Here is a 12,392-nt window from a genome sequence, read left to right as displayed (position 1 = left end):
GGTTTTCTCCCTCCTTCCAGATAGATCTGTGAATCATGGTCACCTAATAGTCCCCATCTATGAATAGGCTTCATCACTCTGTTCTCCACTCCACTGAGAGCTGGCTTGTGGTGAGTGGTCTGGGGGCTATATGGCTGCTGTTGCATCACCCAGGTGGATGCTGCACACTGGTGATCAATTGTTTTCGGGGAGTGAGAATAACCAAATAACTGCCCGGGCTTGCATGATACCTGACCTCTGCCCAGCTCCCTTGTCTGCAAATATTGGATCATTGAGGGTGACCGGAAATTAATCTGTTGTGACTCAGACCTCTGCAATAAAGACAGGAACACATACAGCACAGAATACAACAGGCCACAGTAACCTATTAAAATCCCAAAACACAGAAAGTAAACTCCTATTTCTAGTTGTCAAAGCATATTGCACACTCTTTCTAGTGAGGTGAATAAGAGCTGGTCACTGCTGGATATGAATTTCAGTTGTGCTGTCGGTGGTCTTAACATAAAATAACTATATCTAACTGGATTCTACATAAACAGAGTTTTTTCTTTTGCCGGCAGCTATATCACATTGCAACTCACATCTGGCAACCCACTGCAGCTAATGTTGCTGCTGGAAGAGGTATTAGAGGGGTCAGCAGAGGGTGCTCACCGCCCTCTGTTGAGTTTGTACCGTATGTTCCCCCTGTGTTTGCATGGGTTTCCTCCCATAGCCCAGAGACATGCTGGTAGGATAATTGACTTCTTGGAAGACTGACCCTGTATCTGTGTCTGTATGTGCTCTGTGAGAGACTGGCAGCCCATCCAATGTGTATCCTGCCTTGTGCCTGTTGCTTATTGGTATAGGCTCTGGCTCTCCCATGACCCTGAATTGGAAGAAGTGGTTAGAAAATGGATGGATGGATATTTCAGAATTTTGCTTAAAATTATGAAAATTCCAGGTTAAAGGTATCATCAATTTCAGTAATATGATTAAGCTGGGAATGGACCATGGATTCAAATCAATGGTGGAACATTGCTGCTCTCTAGTACCGAAATCTGTATGTAAAAAGACAGGTAATCTTAACCCCTCTTAGTCACTTTGGATAAAAGTATCAGCCAAATAAACTATTCATGAAAATAATTAAATTAAATCATTACTCATTTAGGTCAGTCATATTCACTCTTGGTCACGGAGGGCTGCAGATAACTAGGTTTTGCAGAAACTTACAATCAGCTCAGACCTACAGTGCAGATACAGTGGCAATATAAACAAATTAAGTGAACATTTGATTCATCTGCTCAAACCAGAATTCACAGTGGCTCTCCAGCACCAGGACAGAAAAGCAGTAATTTAGGACTTAAGTACTCCTTCATTTCTGACATGTCCACTGTTGTGTTTTACAGACCCTTATATGGACATTACCCGCAGTGATCAGAAGTGTTATTTTTGTGATGGGACTGACTGCAGTAAGATTATGTACAGTACGGTCAAGTGCAGACTGTTAATATAAAAGTGGAAACTTACATCTGCACAGTGAAACAAAACATACAAAATATTACAATATTCTAATAAGAAAGCTTTCGGAAGTCTCCAAACAACAATACAACAACTTAAGACTGTCTTCAAGTGAGCATTTACTATTTGTGGCTGTTGTAGTGTAATAGTAGCCTACGTATTTAACCTTCTAAACAAGAAAAAAGGAATTAAAAAATAAATTATAATAATAAATTATTACATTTATTCACCTACTGTTGGATGATTTGCAGGATTTTGTGTTTTTCTTTCAGCTATTAATAATGGTCTGAACCAAACTGTCAAGCGATGTGCCAGTGACAAAACTTGTAACACACCTCAATCTGATTTGGATCAGAATCCAGCCACATTGGATCAGAATGAAATTTAGAATTAAAAATCAAGTCTGTGCAACAATGCCAAGAGCACAGGACAGAGTGTGTTTTCCTGCTGCTGCCTCTTACATCCATCAAACTCTTCTACCGAGAAGTGATAACATCACTCTGCCGTCTTCCGGAAAGAAGGAATGTTGAAACAAGTGATTGTTGAGGAATCTTTGTTTATCCTTTTATGCCTTATATTTCATTGTGTGTCTGTATAGCACATAAAGAATGAAGAGCTTCGTGAATTTGAACTTATTTTTCCTTGATTGCAAAGAATTGTGTTACCCCTTAAATGTCTGCAGTATTGTGTTGTTGATCACGGCTTTACTGTTATTTTTATTTTATTAGCAACTAATTAAGACCTACAAAAATGCAGGTGATTGGACTCCAGTCCAATATTTGTTGCGCGTGTTCGCTTGGACTGCTGCTACATCTGTATGATTTTCATTAAATACGCTGTGTAAAACAACACTACAAATCCCTTATTTAAATATTTAGTTCATTTCTGTGGAAGAAAGGGGTGGAATGAAAACCAAAGCAATGGAGCTGCCCATCACTACTCTATAAAACACAAAAAAATCTAAAGAAACATGAGATAAAAGAATTAATGAAGACCAAACAGATTAAATATTTTACTCTGCTTTAGAAAACTACTCCAATCACACTTTAGCCTGTTGCAAAGTTAAACTATGTAGACAGACTGCAAACCAGCTGTTAATTTTCGTATAAGTACTGCAGATTTGTCTTTTGCTTTTAGAAAAAAAACATCATGCAGGTAACAGGTGGAACACCTTAATATTTCTATACACGTACATGTGAGGCAAATACTCCTAAGCAGGGTTACCGGCATTTCAAGAACTAGCATTATTACGAAGAAAGATAATGCTAGAAGCAGTTGCCTATGCACTACAGGAAGAAATACATGAAAAACAGGATTTAGTGAAGGAGTGTTTTTATCTCCACAACACTAGTGCCTTTATAGTCCTGTTTTGAAATGGAGGTCTATAAACCTCCACATCAGGCATCCATTTTTTATACTCTGCATCGATACCCTGAACCCATCCTGGACAAGATTTGATAAAAATGGAAAGTAAAGCAAATACTGTAATTACATGTGCAATATTTCACCTTGTAGAGCTTAGTTTGTCAGGAATGCAGACACACCTGTTAGTTGACTCTGGGTGTGACGTGTTTAGTTAAAATAAAGATTTGTAACGTTTTCAGGTAGCTGGATAGCAGAACATGCATTCTGTTGTTGTTTAAGACGTTCCTATACTCCAGATGTTCTCTCCAACATGATTTAATATAAATGTAATGCAGGGAGCTAAAGTCTCACGCATCAAGCTTGTGATTCACGCACAGGGGTTAATCTCACACTCCCATAGCAAACTAATAGAATCTCATGCATTCCAACAGAAGACATACAGTACAAAAAACAACTACACAATCCTAAGAGCTTTTTTTCCCAATGAAAGAAAACAGTCTCACCACTTTCTGTGTTTGTGTAGCATCCAAATCAATGTATATAGGAGAGGACACAGATTTCCGGGATGTACTGAGTTGTACATGTACTGGATACAACACTGGTCTTATTATTCTGTGAAAACAATGAGCTGTCAAGGCTGCATTTTTGACAGCACTCCTCCGGGAAAAAAAACATAGTTGCATGAGTGGGGAGTTTCACACTTTTTACACTATTAGGCAATGCTGCATTTTCTTACTCAAAAACAGATTCACTGCACAGTCATGTCACAAGCAGAGATCAAACGTGAGGGCAAGGCAGACACAGCCCATTTGGTTACAGGTTATCGCGTGGGACTTCTGCGTTGACAACAGTAGTGACCACTAGCAGGTCCTGTGGCCGGCAACTCCAGAATCTTTAATCAGAGCTAGAACCTTTCTCCCTTCTTGGATCCTGCACCAGTATCTAAAACCAACACTGCAGTTGTTGTTCCTGTAGCCAACAGTATAAGATACTACCAAAAATAGAACACACACAAAAAAAATAAAAAATAAACATTGAGGTCCCTGATCCCAAGGAGCAATCCACAGGGCCGCACAGTCCTGTCACTCACTAACTGTGTATCTATGGGCCGTGTGACAATGAATGAAAACAGCGACACTCTTGTGAATCAGCTCTGTCTGACACCCTTCCCTCACTACAGACTGAAAAGAGAGTCTGTGCATCTGTGCAGCACCAAACAATAATACCAAACAATTTGACCTCTTATCCTCCCCCTACGCTGCTGTCTTTAACAAATGCAGGGCAGGTGAAGATGAGAGAACTTTAGCCATCAGCCATATTATACTGCAACTTACAGCTGGCAGCCTACTGGAGCTCAGCAAGTGTGAGCCTGGTCAGTACCTGGATGGAAGACCTCCTGGGAAAATAACTAACGTTGCTACTAGAAGAGGTGTTAGTGGGGCCAGCAGGGGGCGCTCACCCAGTTGTCTATGTGGGTCCTAATGCCAGGGACTCTATACTGTAAAAAGGTGCCCTTCTTTGGATGGGATGTGAAACCGAGGTCCTGACTCTCTGTTGTCATTAAAAATCCCAGAGCGTCTCTTGCAAAGAGTAGGGATGTTACCCTGGTGTCCTGGCCAAATTTCACCCTGGGCTTTATCAGTCATGGCCTCATAATAATCCCCCTCTCTGAACTGGCTTCATCACTCTGCTCTTCTCCCAAATGAAAGCTGGTATGTGGGGAGCGGACTGGCACATCATCCAGGTGGGGGTGCACACTGGTGGTGGTTGAGGGGTCCTCATTACCCGTAAAGAGCTTTGAGTAGAGTCTCCAGAAATGTGCTATATAAATGTGAGCAATTATTATGATGATTTATTCTTCTTATTAACTTGAGCACCTGGTCTCCACTGGTTGAGGTGTATATACACTGGATCTGAGCAGACCTCCAGGACTTTAACGGGCGAAGCCCAGATGAATGCTGTGGGTAAGCAGACAAACATGTGGGGGCTGTCTGCGTGCAGATAGCCAGATGTCACAGTGTACTGTCCCTTCTTCCTTTGTCCTCTGTCCTTCCTCTCAGCTCAGGACTGGTTTCGCCTGTTCAGCAGCCCTTCATAATGTGATGTGGCACCCCGGGCTGCGTGGTAATTGATAGGCATCACCTGCCACTGTGTTTGTGCTAGGAAGACTGGGAGAACTTGAAAAAGGAAACAGACCCGAAAGATAAAGAAACACACCAACCCTAACAAAACCAGGAAGGGTTTGCAGCTGAAATCTCATGTTTGGTGAAAGAGGCCTTTTCTTAATTATGGGGAAGATGCTCTAAAAACTGAGTGGTTTAGATGTTTCACCAGTTTCACCAGTTGTAACACTGCAGGGGCAGACTGTAGGCAGACGACGGGAAAGATCACAGCACGATCAGATCCTGAACTTTCTCATTGATTATTTGCTGGCTTTGTATGAATCTTGTCGCCTTCATTAACTCTGATTCTTCCGTATGAAGGGTGCCCCATGTTCAAAAAACGAAGCTATTGCAAATGTGTCATCTTGTATGTAAACTGTATATAAAGTGGCTCCCTCGTTGCATGTTTTCACTTGAAAAAAAAGTTTTCTGACAAGGTTTCAAGTGGTTTCTGGGGTGTTACTGCATTTTACTCAAGTCACACCTTAAAGCATTCGTGTTGTTAGCTAGCATCGCGACGTCACCGGTTTTAAACCTGCTGGGCAGGATGCCAGTGAAAACATGGAGAAACAGATTTATTTTGTTTAGGTTGAAAGACACAAATGATTATGATTATTTTCACCGGGTGCCAGCGTGTGTTTGGACCCATGTTCAACTATATAACTGGCTTAATTGAGTTGTGCTTGAGTGTGTGGTCCCAGATGTGATGAGGTCTGAACAGCGATCTTTTGGATTTATTTATTAAGATGTCAGTGGATTATAATGAGGTTTTTTATTTATTTAAAAGTTGAGGAAAAGCTTCTACTCTGTTCTATTTCTAAAACTGATAACTGGTGTGCATATTGAGATGTAGAAGACAGACATAATAATAATTTAATAAATGGAACATAACATATTTTAGACACTTTTTGAAAAGCAGTTTATATCACACTATCATAGAGCAATATGCTATTTTCAACACATAATTTACTTTTTCACATTGTATATGCAAAGATAAACGTCAGGTATTTGGATTTGTATGCAGACAACATGTACCTGTTTTAAACTGACAACTAAGGATGCCTCTTCACTTTTTCAGTAAAAAAAAGATTAAATGTTTGAAGTCAGTTTATATTGAATAGACAAAATATTCAGAAACCAAATAATACTTTCAAATGAATTATCTAAAACGTGGTTACAGCACTGAGACTACAAAACGATGTACCCATATCGTTTTCTCGTAATTAACACCGGTATTTGGCAAGGATAAAGTGTCACAACCTAAACATACAAATCACAGTTCGAAAGAATGCCAGATAAACCTTGAGAATTTTAAAACAAGAGTGCATTAAATAAATTACACTCATTAAGGTATGATTAACGAGTTAATGACATTAAAATATTTTCTTGTTCAGGAATTAGGAATGTTGCGGTGATGGTTAGCTAGCAGGTTTTGTAGAAGGCGCACGAAGGACTACACTTGCAGACACGTACTACCGACCCATGTGGCAAAACGATTTCTATATATAACTTAAAATTGTAATGAGAATTGTGTATGCTTGGTTAGACTTTAACAACATTTTCCTAACACTATTAAATAAATAGAATTAGATAATTATTTATTAATTATTTAAACTTAAATACACAAATTGTAACTACGATAAACGCTCAAATGTAGAAAAAGTACCAGGGAACTTTAATATATATATATACTGTATATAATGCACCACTTCTAACATATGAGAAAACGCATCATATATACACATTACGACGACTCTTCCGATTTTTGTGTTATCTGGGGAATGTGGGTCACGCATTTTTCAACAAATTTCCATTCTTCAGAAATGACGTTAAACTCGCATTTTTTTGCACGTACAGCCAGCCTATAAATAATGTCGTTGGCGCTAGAGAACTTCATTTGACCACACCTGCCGGGACAAGATGAAGATGCTGGCGATTCTCGCTCTGACCTGTGGGCTCTTTCCCCTGGGTAGGACAAGCTTTCGTCTGTATTTTCCCCGACATTCATACCTTTATCTTCTACGTCTTTCTAGAATTAAATCGTTAATTTGTTTTTCATTCCGACCATTTCATAGAAAACGTTTAAAATCCAACATTGATTCAAGTTAATTCTACAAAATGGAGCAAAAGTAAGATCGCATTTTGAACAAAATACAGAAATCGCAAATGCAAATAACAGGTATTCTATGTAGTAAAGTGATATATATATATAGATTTAAATGTATGATTTGGAATTACAAGTAAATATCCATCAGATAGTTCTACCCCATTTTCCGAAGTTGTACTGTACGAGTCACCCGGCTATTATAGTTTTGGAGCCAGAAAACAAAGGAGAAAACCGGGAGGAACTGAAGAGCTGGGGAACAGTTAAAGAAGTTATAGAGTCTATACCCCATATAGACTATTAATCATCGATGCAATTTGATGATTTTCATTCATCTCATTTCTAATAGAAAGTCGGAGACTCTTTTGTACCCTTTTCTGATATAAGTCTCCGATTACAAAAAAACACTCGATTAGGCATTCTGTTTCAAGACCTTCACAATGCAGAGCTGAACTTGTTTTTTAAGAGCTTGTTCCCATATTGCAGTCAGAACAGCTCTTCACGTGTCAGACAAAACACGGAAGCTATTTTCCTTTGGCTTCAACAGAACGGGTTACATTCGAGGGAACACACCCAAAAGATGGAAATTCCGAAATTGACACAAGAATGATGCGAGCTATAAATACAATTTAATGTTTTAAGATCTGAAAACAAGTTTAAGAGTATGCCTCAAGTAGATGTTTTTTGTGAGGAAGCAAATATACGTTTATATATATGGAAGCAAATATACGTAAATATATATGTTTGGAACTGAATGCACTAAACCAAGCTGTCAGTGTTGTGAGGTTATTCCCACTGTTTCATAGCACAGACCATTGCACTGGATGTTTAATGTCAATTTAAAGTGTCTAATTGTTTTCTTCACTTGTTCTGTGGCCACCAGTCTCAGCTGTAGTGCGTGTGCAGGGACAGACGCTTGTACACAGATTACATGCCCTTCCGCATTCACACAGTGCTTTACAGGGAATATATCCTTTGGAGGTAAGAGAAATATGTTCATTGTTTGAGTTTGCATATGGAGTATAAAGATTATATGTACAGTATAAGGACAAGCAAGGATCAATTCCACAGTGAAAAGTAAAAAAGAATACAAAATGCAGTGTTTCTGCACTGTGGGCTCATATTAAGATATCGTAACTGAAATGTTTTCTTGTTTTTAACCCTTCAACATGGGTGTAACCTTTACTTTATTGATTTGATATGAATTTGGGGAGCAGTTGTACTAATTTGGATCTCTGTGGCATTCCACTAGTTTCACTGTCCCGATTGGAGCATGTATCCCTTATACTGAATGTACTCTGATTTCTGCTAACCACTTATCAGTTCAAGGGCACACACATTTTGTCAAACTACTACTGCCTGTAATTTGAGAATCTTTATCATTATAATTCTGAAAATGTATACAGACCATACATTTTATATACCCAGAGTGTGTTCATTACTGCTGCTGCTAGTTCAAATAACTCTAAATCCATATACAGGTGTATGCGATTCTCTGCTTCTCAAGTAGTTGCAGTTTCTATAAGCTTACTGTACATGTAAAAGAACTCAGATGTATTGATCTATAAATACTTAGTTTTGTCACCCTCTTTAGGGATGGACACTTCATGAGCAATTCTCCAGTTCATGGGTATTGCCCCTGTCTTAAGATACTGCTGGAAGATCCCAAAAAACTGGAACTTGACTAATTAGGCTATAATTGGTAATGTTATAGAAATGCTAGGATTACATTAGAAGACTATCAAGAAAATGGTATTTCAAGATGTTGCAAAAAGCAGTTTATTGTATTGAGGACAGTAGCCAAATTATCATATGGATATTCAATATTCATTTTGAATTCATTTTCAATTTAGAATGTGTTTTTTGTAACAGTCCCTTAAAGATAACCCCGCAAAATGAATTGGGAAACAGAGCTGAGGAGGATCACTTAGGATTCAGAAATAACTTTGAATAAATAATTGAATAAAGAATAATAAATTGAATAAATAATTCAATCTAAAAGAAAACTGTCTTTTTAAAGCTTAGAGCCGTTCATTACATATGCTTATACAACACGGTCTTTAAACCTGTATACACAGTATATATATACACACATATATTTCTAGAGATTCATACAAAGTGATTACTGTTTCTTTCAGTTCCTTAAAAACAGGTAAATTCTCATTGTTTTTCCCCATATTGAATCATTTGTTTCAGGAACTTTTACATCGGTGAAGAGCTGCACAACATCTAACATCTGCACAGGAGGTGCTTTGTCTATAAATCTTGGATCAGTAAGAGTGACTGAAAATTTAAACTGCTGTGCCACAGACAACTGCAACACCAACACTACTGCTCCTGGTAATAAAATAACTAATCCAACTAATCAAACCAAGCCATATGTTTTTAACATCCCTGAATGACTAAATATGTTAGGAGCATCAGAAATGTGCTCATAATCTACACTAGGCTCAAAATCCTGCATAGGGATGACTTAAAAGGTAGCAAATGCTTTCTTGAAAGTATGGAAACTTAGTCCAATTTAGAGATCATGCAAAGCCGTAACATAAGACAAAGCTAGGTATGTGACCTGTAACCAGAAGTAAAACAATTTAAACCAAGGCAGAACAACTTCACATTTCATCAGATAAAAGTCTTGATCTCCTCCTACACACAAGCAGTCCTCAGCAGCAGTATGGAGTTTAAAGCAGTGGGGTGAGACTGCTGCTGTATAAACAAGTACCACATGTGTTTGGAAAAAGAGCAAAGGGTACTACAATCACAGGGTCCCTCTCTAGAAACACTAGAATTAAAATGCGGCAGCATTATTAATTTAGGCCACTGGTAGTGCTTTCTGACATGCTTGTTGTGTTTTACAGCTGCTTATACAGACACTACCCCCAGTGGTCTGAAGTGTTATTACTGTGATGGAACTGTCTGCAATAAGACTCTGACTTGTCAAGGGGTTGAAAATCGCTGTATCACGGCTGGTAAGTTAGGGCTGTTCAGCATGTACACGTCCAGCCAAGGATATATTTGTTTGCTTGCCCTGCTGAGACATTCGCAAGTGTAATTAGAAATATGGCTTTCTGCATAGTCAAATGGCACAGAGTGGAACATGAAAACGGCAGAAGGGAAACTTGTCTTCACAGTGAAGCAAAACCCATACGAAAGCTTAACAATATTCCCACAAGGAAGCTTTCAGAAGTCACTACACAGATGATAAAAGAATTAAGAATAGCTACCTTCAAAGGAATCACTTGCATTTTGTAGCTGTTGTAATTTAATGGTAACCTATATACAGCATGTAATCTTAAAAACAAGAAGAAAAGAGCAGTGCCAGTTTTTATTGAAACAGTTGATTTGAATTGTATTATAAGAATTTAATGTTTCCTTGAAAAAGAATAGAACTCAATTATTCTATTTCTCTACCTACAGGCTGAAGGATTAATTTGACTTTTGTTTTTTTCAGATTTTAGTAACCAGACTGTCCAGGGATGTGCCAGTAACAGCGTCTGTACGGCAACTATAGGAGATCTGTCACAGGTATTAGGCCAGGCATTCAATACCACATGCTGTTCTGGAAACCTGTGCAACAACGCCATGCGCACAGGGCAGAGTGTATTTCTCCTGCTGGTGCCTCTTGCTTTCATCATGCTCTTCAACTGAGAGCTGATAATGCCCACATGCCTCCTTCTGGAAAGAACGAATGTTATACAAGTCGTATAGATGCCTGATGAAGAATGGTTATCAATCTCTTTGCAGTATGGCTTGCATTTTGTTATGCGTGTCTGCATATGAAAAATGACCTTCATGAATTGGATTTTTCCCCCCTGATTGGAAAGAATTGTATCACCCCCTTAGAGGTCTGCAGTGTTGTATTATTGATCACAGCAATTAATTCCTCTCTGTGTTTCTGTAGCAGAATTAGATAAGGTCCTGTCTCTGAGGGCAGGATTCCTGCAGGCTTTACATTCATATAATTACATTAGCAAATGATCAAAACCTACAAAAATGCAGGTGATTGGACTCCTTATCCAACTATTTAGTTTAATTAGGAAATTACTTCAGGTGCAATGTAAGCCAAAGTGCTGGATCTGTCCATTGCTAATCTATAAAACACATAACATACAAACATCAAGAAATGTTTTTTGATGACATAAAATTAAGACCAAAACACTGCTGTTTTGTCTGTTCTTCTAGGGAGCAATGAAGGATTTCAGGAAGGAACAGCAGTCAAAGGGTTAAACTGCAAAATGTGGTACAAATGAAAGACTTGTGAAAATGAATGTAGTAGTAAGTGTTTTTGGATATCAAAACATTAGCAAGAAAACCAAGGTCAGAGAAGCTGGAAAATTACTGAATACAGTATGTGCCTCATCCCCTTACCTAACCTGAGAAATGTAACTTTATTGTAAACTATGTAAGCTGCTGAAAACATGCATTCTGTAGTTATCTCCTGCAGAGGCTCCAGCCCAGTAGCCACTTTTAGATTTTTACATTTAAAAGTCTAAGTTTTTAGATTTGAAGGCAATACTACTGGCTGCAATTCTAAGCGGTCTTTCAAAAAAGCTACAGATCAACTTCCGTATTTTTCTCATCGTCTCGAGAGACATCCTTCCAAAATGGCAAAATGACATTTCTAGTAGTTCTTCCATAATACCCACTGCCACTAGGGATATTTTGCTTTTCTGAATTTCATTTCATTCTTGCTGTACCCTTTGCCTTTGAAGTACTACACCAAAAGTAAAAAAAAAAAAAAAAAATCAGGATGGTTCAAATGCATAGAAGGCCATAGTGAGACCACCCACAGCCACAGGGTCCTGCTGAAATAGCCCAGTCATCATGAAGGTGTGTATTGAGGTGGTCAAGTGGCCACACTGATGCAATTTTTGTGGGTGGAGAGTTTTGTCTCTGCTGCTATAAAACAGAGATGCTGTACATTTTAGCTTTCTGAATGTAACTCGCTATTTTAATGAACTAGCTTTAGGATACAAAATGAGCAACTTCCTCATCGGATGTAAGAATTTTCTCAGCTCCTCTGCCTCCCAGCTCCCAGAGTCACATCAATGGAGCTTTCAAACAGACTGCTGTCATTACCCCCCAATAACAAAGTTCATTAGTCCTTAACAAGGTGAGGTTACTTTGCCCACCTAGCTTGTTAGGTTGCGTGCTAATTAATTCTAACTTTATCATTATTGCTTCCTTATTTGGCTAAAGCCATGGATCTCAAACTGTGGTACAGACGACCCTGGAAATGTGTTGTGTGCACTGAAAAATTGGGA

The sequence above is a fragment of the Lepisosteus oculatus genome, chromosome 27 (genome assembly GCF_040954835.1).
Source record: "Lepisosteus oculatus isolate fLepOcu1 chromosome 27, fLepOcu1.hap2, whole genome shotgun sequence".
In the NCBI taxonomy this organism is placed as follows: domain Eukaryota; kingdom Metazoa; phylum Chordata; class Actinopteri; order Semionotiformes; family Lepisosteidae; genus Lepisosteus; species Lepisosteus oculatus.
This window is presented reverse-complemented; position numbering follows the sequence as displayed.